The following is a 15,281-nucleotide window of genomic DNA, read 5'->3' on the forward strand; positions in this document are numbered from 1 at the left end:
GCTCAGTCATGTCCGACTCTGCAAGCCCATGGACTGTAGCCTACCAGGCTTCTCCATCCATGGGATTTTCCAAGCAAGAGTACCGGAGTGGGTTGGTTGCCTTTTCCTTCTCCAGGGGATCTTCCCGACCCAGGGATCGAACCCAGGTCTCAAGAGATTCAACATCAATTAAACATTTGTGAAACCCGATATCTGGTCCTACTAATCCTCCCTCTTCCGTATATTGGACATACAATGCTATTGCCTTTATCTGCATTATTATCTATATTATTGCCATTATTCTGCGTTAATATATATATATCCTCAACCCCCCTAAGGCTTCCCAAGTGGCTCAGTGGTAAAAGTCCTCCTGCCAATGCAGGAGATGTGGGTTCCATCCCTGAGTCAGGAAGACCCCTTGGAGAAGGAAATGGCAACCCACTCCAGTATTCTTGCCTGGGAAATCCCAAGGAAGAGGACCCTGGCAGGTTACAGTCCATGGGGCTGCAGAAGAGTTGTACATAATTTAGCAACTAAACAACAACCCCAATAAGACTGAGGGCACTTTAAAAGCATTAGGAATTCATCACATTTTGCTCACAGAGACTGGCATAAAGATGGCATGTCATTGATGCATATTTGTTGGATATATGTTTTTGTAAAAAAAAAAAAGACTGCCAATGGCCACTCTTTAAGGACCAAGAGAAAGACAAAATTGCTTTTACTGATTTCTCCATTTCAGTCCAGTGACTAGAATCACACCCAAATGTAAACTGTTTTCTCCCCCATTTCAGCTACTTCTGATGGCTCCACCAAACTGGCAAATAAGAATAGGTGTTGCTATTGTTTAACTTATTAAAAAGATCATTATTTTAACTTCCAAAACCTCCAACATCTAATTGTGATATTGTGATGCTTATTTAACAGAACTACATAGATTATTTTAAAGTACTTTTATGAGCTTCCATGAAACCTGAAAAGGATCATCTGAGATTAAAATGACAGTGTATTAATATCAAAAAACTATTTGAGGTGACAAAAAGAAAATTGTAGCAAAAGATTCACTAGCAATAGTCCCATTAATAAATGAATACAAATATGAAACTGATCAGTAGTAGCTGAATTACTGAGCCCCAGGCCCATCTGCTCCAGTTTTACAAGTCAAAAATCAAAATTACATGAGTTGGTGAATACCCAATCCTCACAAACATCAGAGTCAAATTAAGGAAATTATCCAATGCACCAAATGCATCTCAGCAGATCATCAAACCATTTAAAGCACAACTTTATACCAAAAAAGAACCAAACACACCATGATCTTGTGCAAATGAATAATAATAGCCAGATGGAACAATAAACTCTGATGCTTGGCAGGATGAACCTTGGCACAGTGATTATAAGTCATGTGGAAAGTCAATAGGAGGTCATCAGAGAATCAGCAAAATGATTCTCAGGAAATTCACCCTGAACAAAGGGAAGAAGAAAGGCCTTCCCTGGATTTTAAGAAGCCAAGACCAGATGATATGGGTATGACAGAAATAGTAGGAATATTAAAGTGGAACCAAACCAGATACATTCAGAAAACGAAGATCATGGCAAACAGTTCCATCACTTCATGGGAAATAGATGGGGAAACAGTGGAAACAGTGTCAGACTTCATATTTTTGGGCTCTAAAATCACTGCAGATGGTGACTGCAGCCATGAAATTAAAAGATGCTTACTCCTTGAAAGAAAAATTATGACCAATCTAGATAGTATATTCAAAAGCAGAGACATTACTTTGCCGACTAAGGTCTGTCTAGTCAAGGCTATGGTTTTCCAGTGGTCATATATGGATGTGAGAGTTGGACTGTGAAGAAGGCTGAGCGCTGAAGAATTGATGCTTTTGAACTGTGGTGTTGGAGAAGACTCTTGAGATTCTCTTGGACTGCAAGGAGATCCAACCAGTCCATTCTGAAGGAGATCAGCCCTGGGATTTCTTTGGAAGGAATGATGCTAAAGCTGAAACTCCAGTACTCTGGCCACCTCATGTGAAGAGTTGACTCATTGGAAAAGACTCTAATGCTGGGAGGGATTGGGGGCAGGAGGAGAAGGGGACGACCGAGGATGAGATGGCTGGATGGCATCACTGACTCGATGGACATGAATGAGTGAACTCCAGGAGTTGGTGATGGACAGGGAGGCCTGGCATGCTACGATTCATGGGGTCGCAATGAGTCAGACACAACTGAGCGGCTGAACTGAACTGAAACCAAATACTAACAATAAATCTACCACCTATTACTTGAGGCATAAAATTGTTAGCTCTTCTGTTTCTTCTAGAATATAAGAGTCAAGGCGCCCACACCACAGAGTTGCAGGATTAAATACTACATTCTTCAAAGTAAGAGCACATGCTCTCAAACATTGTTGATTGAGGAAACAAGCAAGAACCCCTGAATAGTGGCAATCCCATCACAGGTTTGCATCGCTAATATTATCACTGCTGAAAAACCACTAGAATCTCATCTTCTATCTAAACTGTGCAGTGTTCTGGATTCCAAAGTAGTTTCCCATGACAGAGACAGTGCTACGTGTTCAAGTCATTCTTCCTGGACGCATAGAAGGAGGCTTCCAAGCCTCACGTAAAATGGGTTCCAGCCAATTTAAAGTGAAAGTATCGGTCACTCAGTTGTGTCCGACTCTTTGCGATCCCATGGACTACAGCCTGCCAGGCTCCTGTGTCCATGGAATTCTCCAGGCAAGAATACTGGAGTGGGTATCCATTCCCTTTCTCCAGAGGGCCTTCCTGACCCAGCAGGCAGATTCTTTACTGCCAATTAGATGCAGCAATTCTTTTTCTGCAATTAGAATCTCTTGTGGAAATAGTACTACATCTTTCAGCCTGTGGTTTTTCCACCCTGTTATGTTCAAGTCTTTTTCCACCCCTTAGCAATAATTTCTGCAGATTCTAAATTTTATTATTTCAAATCATTAAAATACAGTTCAACCAATTTAAAACTTCATTCAAAACTTCCCTTTCCCCTTCCCCAACACAAGCTACAGGGACCCTGGCTTCCCAGAATGGAGAAAGATCATGAGAATAAATGGCTGCACCCACCTCCCTCCTCTAGGCAGACACTGATGCTGGGTCAGGGAGGAAGGGTAGAGTATGGGGTCTCCTTCAATTGCTGTCCATCTCTCTGTCACCGGTGAGGATTAAGTCCCTGGCCTCACTCTGGTTCACTCGAAGTTGCCTGACGTTTATTGCCTCCTTTTCTGTGTTGGCCTTCACATCGGCACATGATTTTCTTGGCTCCTCTTCTCTCAGGCTCTCTGACCTATGGAGCAACTATTTCTTGCATAAATCTTGCCAGCTATATAAGGCCTCCCTGCCTTCTTCAAGTCGGCTGTCTCTTTGCCAGGCCTAATGGACCCCTAGGAAGCCCTCAGCTGCTGGTTCTTCTCTAGCATTTGAACTCCCCTATACAGAGCCCATGGAACTGTTAAGTCTGAACCGAACCCTCTGAGGGCAAAAATGAATGGGACACGGTAGAGTCACCTCATATTCTTCTCAAATACATTTCATCACATGACTTTTGAGCCTGTGGATCTGTGCCACACCAATGGTCTCCCTCCTCCAGATCCCCACAGCAAAATCAGATGAGTCCTTGTGTTGATCAACACTCATGCCCCCCACCCAAGAACAGGCCCTGCATGTTTTGGAGGCAACACCAGGGTGAGCTTCCTGAACTTTTAACTCAGCAAGTATTTCACCAAGGAATCGACGGTTCTTCTTTCAAGCATTCCTGATTCTTACAGGCTATTTTCTTGCTGCTTCACTTGGCTCCACCGCACTCCAAGAGAACAGAGGAAAAAAATTCTAAGAACACAGCTCTCAACATAAGGCCAGCCACTTGATGGTTCCAGTCCTTACTCGAGTCCCCTTCTCATTTAAATTCAAGAAGGGGCTGGGGGAAAGCAGTGAAAAAGGAACCATGTCTTCCAACTCTCAAAAACCTTCAGGGAGACCCAATAATAGGCAATTCCCTGTGGCTCCCCTTAGAAGTGGGGCCCTGAAGACTTCTCTTTTCAGCTTTTGCCTTAGTCCAATTTTGGACAACAGCAAAAAAAAAAAAAAAAAACCCACCTGATTCAAGATCCCATTAGCTTGGGGCTTCAATACTAAGTCATGTGCAGCCCTTTTGAAGCCAGATTTCCAAGACAAGGACAACATTTATCTCATACACTTTACCATAATGATATTTTTTTCTTAATATGGGAGTTTTTTCTTATCTCATGTGTATCCCTCTGAACTGGACTATGAGTTATTTAAAGGTAGAGGCCACATAGTACCCATCATTATGTCCCCAGAAATGAGCAAATGCTCAATACTCAGTAGCTACTCAATAAACCTTGAATGATTAAATTAATGAGTTTCCTGATTTGTTAACCTCTGCTTTAGCCCAGGTCATCTAGAAAAGCAGAACCTGAGGCCAGGACTAAAGAGCTGACACTTTGTTGAAAAGGCACAAGACCAGAGTGGTACAGGGAAGGAAAATAAGCAGAAATGAGCTGAGGAAAGATGGGCAGTAAGAGATAGTGTGCTACCGCACCAGCCTTCACTTCACAGGCAGCCATGAAGAGAGGCAGCGTATCCCTCACCAGGCACATTCTCTCAGCAGGGAGGACTTCTCCAGATGGTTGACAAGGAGAAAATGTACCTTGGAGCTGTCCTTCTAAGAGGGGGAAGATGGGTAATTTATCCTCCCAGTTTCCATTTCCACTGGGGAAAATTTACTCCATGAGAGCTGGCTTTTCCACATTTCTGAATTCTGTTATCTGACCTTTTGACAGTTGCCCAGGAAGGCTGGCTCTGTTCCTCAGGGTGTGATATTTTGTCTAAGTTCAGAGTTGAAGGAGTTACTCAGCGTGAATTCATCTGGAAGGGCCAGGGCTTCTGGTCACACCCCCAACTGCACGGGGTGCTCAGCAAGGATGCTATGAGAAACAGCACCTGCAGAGCAGCCCGGGAGGTGGCCGGCAGCTTTGGAAAGAAGGGTATCAGAAAAAAGGGCACATGGTTTCCATTTACTTACTACATTTCTCTTTGTACTCACTCAGAAGGAAACTAAGTAAACTTTGAGATTTGGAGATATTCAGACACGATGCATCTGAAGGACTGTAACCCACCATGCTCCTCTATCCATGGGATTTTCCAGGCAAGAATACTGGAGTGGGTTCCATGCCCTCCTCTAGGGGATCTTCCTGACCCAGGGATCGAACCTGCATCTCCTGTGGCTCCTTTGCAGGCGGATTCTTTACCACTGAGCCACCAAGGAATTCCTCAAAGAAAATACCTCTCTGCAATTTGAAGATAGAGGACATTGAATATGACTAAGGGCTACACACCTGCGCACCATGTCATACTGCGTCTAACATAAGGATAACATTTTGCCTTCTCCTGGCAGGAAATGAAGCTTTGCTAAATTTGTCCGTTCTGATTCTTTGAAGAAGTTCTATCCACTCTGTGCTCAGAAATGGGAATGGAATCCTTGTGATGGATGAGAGCGGCAATGAACCTCTACCCATTCCCGGGCAAGCCAGGGCATACCGTGTCACTCTTTGATGGCTGCAGAGACACCCAATCTTCCGAAGCCTTTGAGAAGATCCTCTTTTCCATGTTTCACATATCACTGGAGGGGTGGGTGAGGCCAGGGGCATTCTGCCCCAGAGTTCAGGGGCAGCAGAGAACATAAACCAAAGCTGGTCGGGACAATAGAGAGAGGGTAATATCGAAAACCTGTAGAGCCTGGGTGATTTTCTCATTCATCTTTGACCGATGGAAGAAGATCTGCTGCCCAGTGAAGGATGGGCCCCCGGTAATGAAGCCGTCTGCAGCACTGAGAGCTGCTTGGCTGTGGCACATAGCTCAGAATTACTGCAACTGCCTGGGTGTCAGAAGCCATCAATTGTCCCAGACTCACCTGCTGGGCGCAGAGCCATAGACCGTGGGGGCTTAGACATCATCATTCTTCCAGATGAGACCCCCCACTTACCTCTTCATCATCGGGATCCCTCCCCTTCCCCCAAACACTCCCATTGATCAAGTCCCGTTATTTCTCCCGGTACAGAGTCACGGAACATAGAGTAGGGTCATCATTCTTCCTCACAGTTCATATCCACGGAGGAATTATTTCCTTCCCTCTCTCATGAGTTACTGTCGGACAGCCTAGATCTTTGCCTTCTATGTGGCCTGCATACAGAGCGAGGAGTGAAAAAGGTCCAGGGAGCTCTGTTCTGCGATAAGCAACTCTAGCCATCATTTCCGCCATCTTGTCAAAGGGTCTTTCCGGTCTATTTACATCCACAAAGCACTCTCCAACTAAGCCATGGAGAATATTTGGAAAGAAAGCCTTTTCCTTGCATTGAGTCCATCTTAAAGCTCATCTGAACCCAATCACCTTTGCAGTTCAAGGATCCCACATTCTGATGGCCATCGTTTTCTCAGTTTAAAACCCTTCCAGTGAAGTGAGGTAAACACTGTCCCAAAGATGTCACTTCATGGATGGAAATGCCTAATTGTATAGGATTGGCCTAGTCCCCATTCCTTCTCAATTCTCATAAGAGTGTAGTTTCCACAAGTATTTTCTTCTAAATTCTCCAGCATTATCCTTTTAAAATACTATATGTGAAGTTTTACCCAGTATTTCAGGCATGATTTCCTCTGTGAGGCATACAGTAGGACCTTAGCCTTAATACATCTCTACATTTTATTTCTATAAATAATACTCCAAATTCCATTAAATATATAATATCTTATATTTTATTAAAGGCTGGGCTTCCCCTGTGGCAGAGCAGTTAAACATCCTGCAGGAGTTGCAGGAGACAGGGGTTCAATCCCTGGGTTGGGAAGATCCCCTGGAGAAGGAAATGGCAACCCACTCCAATATTCTTGCCTGGACAATCTCATGGACAGAGAAGCCTGGAGGGCTCTGGTCCATAGGGTCACAAAGAGTCAGATAGGACTGAAGCGACTGAGCGTGTGCACATGCGCACACAGACACACACACACACACACACACACACACTAAAAGCTGCATCATGCTTTGGTCTATATAAACTTATCAACTAACACTCTGGCAAGATCTTTAATAAATACTTTATTTTAAGATATATATCCTCCTAGTTTGTAACTCAGTATTTGGTTTTTTTACACTTAACTGTAGTATTTTCTATTTACTCCCAATTAAATTATATTTGGTTCACTGTTTCAGTGATTCCTCTCTCTTTGGATTCTGACTTTCATCCAGTACATTAGTAATACCTTTCCCTTCCAGCTTCCTATCACTCCAAAATGTAATCAGTGAGTTATAATCTAGCTCTAGTGATTAATAGAAAACTAGAGCTCTGAATCGAGAAACACTTCACAGAGAGATAGTTCAAAGCCCACACTAATACATTAGCCAACATTCTTTGAAGTGTATAATATTTTAGTACTTATGAACCTAGGTGATTCCACACATTTAATCATCTTCAATTCAACCCATTAAATGCTTGCTTAGTCTCTACTGTGTACCAGTAAGTACAAATATAGTATAATCTATTCCCTGCCCTCAAGAAGCTCACAATCAAATGAGGAAATGATCATGCAATCAGTGAAGCAGCTCCCTATGATGGGTCATGTGCTACAAATGGAATTGAATTCCAAGAGGAGTTCAAGAATGATCACTGGACTCTACCTGGGGTTGTAGTGGTTTTTCAGTTGCTAAGTCAAGTTGACTCTTTGAGACCACATGGACTGCAGCACGCCAAGCTTTCCTGTCCTCTACTATCTCACACAGTTTGCTCAAATTCATGTCCATTGAGTGAGGGATGCTATCCAATCATCTCATCATCTGCTACCCCCTTCTCCTTTAGCCCTCAATCTTTCCCAGCATCAGAGTCTTTTCCAATGAGTCAGCTCTTTATCAAGTGGCCAAAGTAACAGAATTTCAACATCAGTCGTTCCAATAAAAACTCAGGGTTGATTTCCTTTCAGTTCACTTCTGTTGCTCAATTGTGTCTGACTTTTTGCAACCAAATGGATTGCTTCACGCCAGGCTTCCCTGTCCATCACCAACTCCCGGAGCTTGCTCAAACTCATGTCCATCGAGTCAGTGATGCCATCCAACCATCTCATCCTCTGGAGTTCCCTTCTCCTCCTGCCTTCAGTCTTTCCTAGCATCAGGGTCTTCTTCAATGAGTCAGTTCTTCACATCAGTTGGCCAAAGTACTGGAGTTTCAGCTTCAGCATCAGTCCTTCCAATTAATATTCAGGACTGATTTCCTTTAGGATTGATTCATTGTGATCTCCTTACAGTCAAGAGTCTTGAACACCAGAATTGGAGAACATCAATTCCTCAGTGCTCAGCCTTCTTTATCATCCAGCTCTCACATTCATACATGACTACTGGGAAAACTGTAGCTTTGACTACATGCATCTTTGTCGGCAAAGTGACATCTCTGCTTTTTAATATGCTGTGGAGTTGTTGAGGAACACACACAAAAAAAAATATATGCAAGAGTATCCCTTCCCCCTAGTTCTCATTCTTTTGAGTTATGTCTCAAGAATATGAAAAGGTAAAGACTTTTATGGTAGTCTAACAGCAAGGGTGGTAAAGGAAGGAAAAGATAGATTCTGCTAGGTCTACCCAAGGACAGGTCCATCCCACATAATTACCTCCCCTCTAGGCTACACTCTCCATCCTCCAGCTCTGGGCTTAGAACTGTCATAGGCATTAAAGGAGGAGTTGTCCACAGAGGGTGAGACAGACACGGAGCAGACAGCCATCATTCATGCCAGGCTATCAGTGGATAACGTTGCTGTCAGAAAGGGAGGTGATAAAAGGCAATGAGGAGGTCAAGGGGCAATGACATTTTCCAGGTGCTTATTAGATCTAGCCATCTCATCTCAGGTCTCGACTTTTCATTATCTCATCTCCACCAGGAAAAGCTTTATCTTTATCCATCAAAGTACTCTTCCACATCTTTTTTCTAGCCCAGAGGTTTTTTCTGTTTCCCTGAAGACTTAGATTTTTGAAATCGAAAGCCAACAACAGACTATTTTTTTCCACAGCTTTTTTTTTTTTTGATGTGTCTTCACTTATCCAGTGAATGTTTTCAGACAAACCAATTGACTCAGGGAGGGCCAAGGTTGGAAAGGACTTTTTTAAATGTTGCTTAATATTCCAAACATATTATCCTGCCTCATACAAGTAGGCAATTATCAGCAGATGATGAGAGGATGAGTTTCCAAACAGAGTACAGCAGGTGTAAAAGTGCATGAGAAAGCACAATTTATGGGCAAATTTCCCAATATTTTACTAAAATATGGTTATTTTCCATCAAGTACATTCCTATAATAAAAAAATTCAGTGAATAAAACAAACAAAGGAAATAAGATAAGTTTAGCCAGACTTCATCATTTGGAACTCATTATTTCCAATAATCTCATCTTCCTTTCCAAACCACTCACAATCCATCTCTAAATATTTTGGTCCTGAATTGACCAGGAATTGATGTCACATTCATTGATATGCTCTTTTCAGATTTCATCTTATTCCCTTTTGTGAAAACTGGTGATTTTCCCATTTCAGTCATCCAGTATCTTTTTCAACTTCTGGCAATTCTATTTTTTTTTTTTTGAAGGGAAATTTTAGCACATGTGGTAAGTACTTATTATGTTTCAGGCACTATCTTAGGTATTTACAACTATTCAAATTCAAGTTGGGCCACACCGTCCTGCCCTTTCCAACACGAAGGTCATTTCTTTCAGGTAGACAATGGAAGCAAAATAGACATAGAATCATCGTCCCTCCTTTCATCCGCTAACTGTATACCATCTGCCCAAGCAGTCAGCCCATCACCTCCCAGTTCTTCTTTAAATATGGATAAATGAAACTCTGCATTTTCTGTAGTACACATTCACTGAGCTGCACTGATACTTCATAGCTTTGTCAGTATTATCCTTGAAAGTTTATTCCACTCTTTTGTATCCATTCCACAAACAAAAAGGGCCAACTGCTTATTTATTGAAAGATTCACATATAAGTGGACTTGTACAGTTCAAACCTGTATTGTTCAAGGGTCAGTTGTTCAAGAGTCCGTTGTACATACTCTTTTTGTAACAAATTAAATTCAAGTTCAGAAATAGCCATAAAGTCACACCACCACTACTTTCTTTTGCAAAGGAATATGTGACCTCAATGCCAGGCTTTTCTATTTTCTAAACTCTCCTGTTGCTCTTACTCATCTTTTATGTCAACTATTTGAAATATATCCCTCCTAGAGTCTAAGGTAAATACCTGACTATGAGCAACATTTGCTTTCATCACTATGATGTATACTATTGCTAAGTTATTTCTAAGATGTCCTTCACTTCTACTTCAGTTCTCCTGGCCAGCAATGAGTCTAGAATTAGAAATCTTCCTTCATTGTTTTCTTTACCTTCCCAGAGATGAAATCCTCAAGTCAAGAGTTCACTGGAAATTGGGGAAGATATTCTAATATCAAATATATTTTTTAAAACCACAAAGAGATCTATGAAGAATGTTAAATTCCTTATGACCTAAAAGAATGCTTCCAAAATCACAAGTAATGTGGAAAAAGTTATTATCAAAAATACTAGCATATTCCACAATAATGGTAATATAGAACATATTCTTTAATGACTGTGTGACTGACAACAAACTAGTTAACCCTCTGGAACTCACCTGCTTCATCTGAGAAATAGAGATTTTCATTATTTCTGAAACTTCAGAGTACTATTATAAAAATCTTATAACATCATATGAAAACACTTTGAAAACTAAATGCCATACTAATATAAGACATTGTCACCTACTGTAAAGCGCAGGGAACTCTACTCAGTACTCTGTAATGACCTACATGGAAATAGAAACTATAAAAGAGTGCATACATGTATAATGAATTCACTTTGCTGTACAGGAGAAACTAACACACCATTGTAAATAACTATATTCCAATAAAAATTAATGCAAAACATACATTATCATATTGTCTCTCTACATCATCTCTTATCCTGCTTGATATCAAGTTCCTGAGTCTTTGTCTCCCTTCTTTTTTAAGCCAATAAACGTGCTAATAAATATTAATACATTCTTCTGAGTCTTTATAAGGTGATTGTTTTCCCCCAAAGAGATCATCATTATTATATAAAATCACAATCTAGAAAAACAAAGCATATTCTTCAGTATGATCTATGTCACCAGGAGTCATGGACAGAATGTTTGTGTTCCTCTGAAGTACATATGGTGAAACCCTACTTCCCAACGTGGTGATATTGGGAGGTGGGGCCATGGGAGTTAATAAGCACTAGATGAAGTCCTGAGAATAGAGTCCTCAAGAACAGAATTAATGTCTTTAAAAGAGTCACAGGAAAAAATGGTTTCATCTCTCTGATCTCCACCATGGGAGAATACAGCAAGAAGCTGGCAGTCTGCATCCTGGAAGAGGCTCTTCATTGAAACCTGGCCATGCTGGCACCCTGATATCAGACTTTTATCCCCCAGAACTGTGGGAAATAAAAACTAGCAGGTATTTTGTCATAACGGCCCAAATGAACTAAGACCAGTATCCTTCCTTTTCTCCCCAAATTGTAGCTTTCTACTAGAAGAGCTGAATCCAGCCAAGGTCTTTAGTTTTCTGTCCATAACTAACCCTTGAACAACATAGGAGCATGCAGCTGAGAAGCTGCATATAACTTCACAGTCAGATCTGTGGATCCACGGTTCCACCATCAGCAGATTCAACCAACTGCAGATCACGCAGTTCTATAGTATGTATTTGTACGAAAAAAAAAATCCATACATAAGTGGACCCACACAGTTCAAAACCTGTGTTGTTTAAGGGTCAACTGTATGGCTACACCGGTGTCTTCTGTCACTAGTGACTAGCGACAGTATACCTCCCACCCCATGGATCAGAACCAAAAGGCTGTGAGCTTAACATGCTTGACATCTGTTTGCCGGGCCTCCTCTGAATTCAATAGTTACATCCAGCCTCTTTCTCTTTTTCTTTCTCTCTTCCTCCCTCCTTGCATAACATAATCCTTGACTAAACTTCTATACTCTAATGTATAACCCATAATACGTAGTACTTGGCATGTGATAAACCCATCTGAGTGGAAGTACTAACTCCTCAATCTTCCCATCAACCCAGAAGATATGAACAGACTGAGTAAAAAAGAGATAATATAGAAAGAGCATCCTCTTCAAAAACTGGTCTAGCTTCCTTATCTAGGGTCAGCTCTTCCTGCTACTCTACTTTTAGATACTATGGAAATGCCCTAAAGTGCCATTGTCTCTCACACCTCTGGGCCTTTACCGAGCCTGTTTCCTCCCTGGGTACCTTCATCTACAGTTTTATCTGGAAAAATCTAACTCACTTTTTAAGGTCAGGATCAACTGCTATTTCCTCTATAACCAAACTCTCTTCTCTGCTTCCACTGGTCTTTATAAATACATTTCTTGTAGGATTTATCATATAATGTTACACAGATTTGATTATTCATTTCAGGCCTCTGGAGTCAGTAGCTATAGTTATATTGGCAAACAGACAAAATCAAGGACAGTTCTGTCTGAGTACTTCGTTTAAAAATCTTATAGACCAAGGCATTGAAAATGTGGCCAAATCTTTACACAAGACATCTGGGAATTTAGCATCATTCATAGAAACTCTGAAGAGAAAAGAAGAAGAGAGAATTCTCTAGCTGTTGGACATGCTCAAGTATGAAGACAAGGTCTTATTCATTTTGCACACTCAGCACTGGGCTTGGGGCTTTTCACACACAAGGTGTTAAATAAATGTGGGTTGGATGAACATTTGGAGATAAAGTTAAGGATCATGCTGTTCCTATGAACTGTGCTTTCACTGTCTTCCCAAATAAACAAACATGGAGAAGATCAACTGCTGACCTGCCTTGTTTAACAACAAAATACTTAGCTCAAGTTTCATGAGATAGAATATCATTTAGAAATCATAGACCAATTAGTACTCACTGAGAGGTGAACTTTCTAGGCTCACTTTGGTAGAGATAAGATTTCCAAGCTCTCAAAAGAGGTACAATCATTGTTCTCATAACTTTTTGAATAGAATTTGATCTATGAAAGCTGAACCAAAACAGCTAGCTTTGGAGTGAGTGGATATATGTAATCCCAAGCAATGTCATTATGTTATCCCTTAAAGTAGATAACCAAGACAGTCTGAGTTATTATGCAGGCAGCAGAAAACAGTGAAATTGACAGATTTCTTTATATTCAGTGATAATAATAATAATGATGATCATGTCCTGAATTCCATCTCACAAAACGGCAAATGGATTTCTAGGGTCTTCTCTAAAGAATTAGAGGTTAAAGCAGAAAAATGAAATACGATGCTATCTGGATGATGGTCGGAGAAATATTGCTTAGGACAAAAGCATCAGTAAAGAGACCAGTCTCCGAGATTTGGTTTTTTCCTTGCAGGTTGATCCTGCTTTCTGGTCTCAGGAAATCCTTTGAGTTTTATTTATGAGAATTCAAGGTTTCCTATCCTCTGCCTGTAGGTTAGTCCATGACCATTCTCTTCCCTGAGGCTTCCCTGGTGGCTCAGATGGTAAAGAACCTGCCTCAGTGCAGGAGACCAGGGTTTGATCCCTGGGTCAGGAGGATCCCCTGGAGAAGGGAATGGTAACCCATCCAGTATTCTTGCCTGAAGAATTCCATGGACAGAGGAGCCTGGTATGCTATATAGGCCATGGGGTTGGAAAGAGCTGGACACAGCTAAGCAACTAACACACATTCTCTGCCTCATCTTCACTTAGGAGACAGAGTAAGCAAATCAGCTCTGTGCCTGGACTTGGGGAACGCCTCTGCTCAAAGGGAACCAATAAGTTCAGTTGGATACTTACTTCCTTCCCCTTTGAAACATGTGGTTTCTATGCCTTCAACTATGACTTGAATAAAACTATATACAAAAATTGTTTTCATTGTCTTCTCAAGAAGGATACTATGGAGCTAGCGCTGACTGCCCTTTTTTCTGCAAATATCAGCTGTCTTTTCTACAACCTACCTTTATTTAACACTTTCTCCCAAGAGCTATGAAAAAAAAGACCTGCATTAGCTGTCAGGAATCCTCAGTTCTACCCAGTGCTACTAACTAGCTAGTAAACCACTTATTATTTTAATAGTACTTTCAAGTTCCATAAAGTCGCCATTAATTTGGCCCTTCCAATAGCCTTGAGGGTAGATAATGACTGCCAACTAGAAAATGAAGATATATCAGGTTTGAGAAGTTATGTATGTGGGAATGATTTACACTTCTGAGGATGTATGTAATCGGGGTGAGCAATAGTCACTGTTCCCCAGGCAGAGCAGAGGTCTGCACTAGCCTTGTGTCTCTTTTTTCTTTGCTCTCCAAGGTAATGTTATCACTTTAATATACTTCAGTTATTTCATATTACCCTCCAACTTTTATAATGTCTGAGATAGATGGTCAATCTAAATTTTATATTGTTATCCCTGCATTTGTTATGTAGGCCTATCTATTTATGCTAGGTGTGGTAGAGTGTTAGTCACTCAGTCACGTCTGACTCTCTGTGACCACCAGGCTCCTCTGTCCACAGAATTCTCCAGGCAAGAATACTGGAGTGGGTTGCCATTCCTTTCTCCAGGGGATCTTTCCAACCCAGGGATGGAACCCAGGTCTCCTGAATTATAGGCGGATTCTTTACCATCTGAGCCACCAGGGAAGCCCCATGCTAGGTGTGGAAGAAATACTTTTTTAAAATATTTATTCTATTATTTGGCTGCACCTGTCCTTAGCTGCGACACTCGGGATGTTTAACCTTTGTTGCGGCACGGGGGATCTTTCAGTTGCAGCATGTGAACTCTTAGCTGTGGCATGTGGGACCTAGTTCCCCAACCTGGATCCCTTGCATTGGCAACAAGGAGTCTTAGCCACTGGAGCACCAGGAAAGTCCTGAAATCAGTTCAGCTCAATTCAGTCACTCGGTCGTGTCCAACTCTGAGACTCCATGGACTGCAGGATGCCAAGCTTCCCCGACCATCACCAACTCCCGGAGTTTACTCAAACTCATGCCCATTGGGTTGGTGATGCCATCCAACCATCTCACCCTCTGTCATCCCCTTCTCCTCCCGCCTTCAATCATTCCCAACATCAGGGTCTTTTCCAATGAGTCAGTCCTTTGCATCAGGTGGCCAAAGTATTGGAGTTTCAGCTTCAGCATCAGTCCTTCCAATGAATATTCAGGACTGATTTC

This window comes from Ovis canadensis, chromosome 15 (assembly GCF_042477335.2).
Source record: "Ovis canadensis isolate MfBH-ARS-UI-01 breed Bighorn chromosome 15, ARS-UI_OviCan_v2, whole genome shotgun sequence".
NCBI lineage: Eukaryota > Metazoa > Chordata > Mammalia > Artiodactyla > Bovidae > Ovis > Ovis canadensis.